The sequence below is a fragment of the Etheostoma spectabile genome, chromosome 21 (genome assembly GCF_008692095.1).
Source record: "Etheostoma spectabile isolate EspeVRDwgs_2016 chromosome 21, UIUC_Espe_1.0, whole genome shotgun sequence".
NCBI classification, from domain to species: Eukaryota; Metazoa; Chordata; class Actinopteri; order Perciformes; family Percidae; genus Etheostoma; species Etheostoma spectabile.
Genome location: NC_045753.1, coordinates 14,537,751 through 14,539,070, shown reverse-complemented (window position 1 = coordinate 14,539,070; position 1,320 = coordinate 14,537,751). Strand labels below are relative to the sequence as shown.

Here is a 1,320-nt window from a genome sequence, read left to right as displayed (position 1 = left end):
CTCTGTCCATTTCTGTTCTTTACACCATGTTTTGAGATAAGTAGTAGTGATGAAAGATGACTTTTCCAGAGGCATTTTCCAGAGTGAGTTTGCAAGTGACGTGTACACTCAGTGTCCACTTTATTAGGTACACCTGCATAATCTAAAGCAATTTGATACTGTTAATGCAACATCTGTTGTCCAATTTTACAATGCCTATAATTGTTCTTTTTGACAGTCATAGAGGTTTTATTTCAATTTATATTGAGAACATAGTGTTGTACTGAAATGCATTATATTCAGAGGTGGTTTTTTAATATTCTACTCACATGTATGTAAACAGAGCTGTCGAGAGGGGATACAAAAATAGGAAGACCACCAATATAATGTAGTTCAGTTCACTACACTACCACCTTAAACCGTCAATAATAAAAAAATATAATTGAATTTGAAACGTTTCTGACAATGTCAACAACAACCGAACATTATAAACTTCATGAAGGTTATATAGCTGAACTGTTGTATTAAATTGCATTAGATTGTACAGGTGTACCTAATAAAATGGACACTTGACTGTATATGATTTTGCATGTACCACTTAGGGCTGGGCAGTAAATCATCCTTATATTAAACTGGATTTCTTATATTATCACATTGTGGTATGATAACCAGGGCAGTCATCTTCATATATGATACCAAGCACTTAGCATAGAGTATTTTTAACAAAATGATTGAAACAACCACAGTTTTAGTTCAGTATTAGAACTGACTTTACTGTGCAGTCCAATAAGAATCCAAATATCTGTAACTGGGTAATCTCAGTTTTTCATGGCCTGTTTGTGTTATTGCATTTGTTGTCATAATGCTGTTTTGAATTGCTGCCATCTGGGCCAGCTTTAAAAAATAAAATTGTTAAAAATGTTAAAATTAAGAAAGTAAACTAGCATAAATGTGTTAACTTAACCTGGGACATCACATTCACTATCACATTCACTAGTGGATATCACAGTATAGTGATATTATATGTTGATTTTTGAGAATGCCCCTATGAATATCTTGATATTGCCCAGCTCTAGCACCACAGAAGTCTAACAGTAATGTTTTAACTTTGTAAGCTTCTGTAGCTGTCTTCACATTTAGAGCTGTTTAGCATGTGTGGCAAACAGTCTTATGTTAGTTTCTATCTATAATCTACTCGCGCTTGACTGTCAGTCTACTGTACCACTAATCTATAATCAATACGACTGATCAGTTTCTGTCTGAATAACAGTGCTGCCTGCTACTCGGCATAGTCTTGCTGAGTTTTCTCTTCTCACACTCCTTTTTTATATTTTCACTTTT

The 1,320-nt window shown here is 34.1% G+C and overlaps 1 protein-coding gene across 1 annotated transcript in view; it reads left to right on the top strand.

Annotated features, from left to right (window-relative positions):
* The window catches only part of sec24c (SEC24 homolog C, COPII coat complex component), a 23,101-nt gene that overhangs the window by 7,109 nt on the left and 14,672 nt on the right, over window positions 1-1,320 (top strand).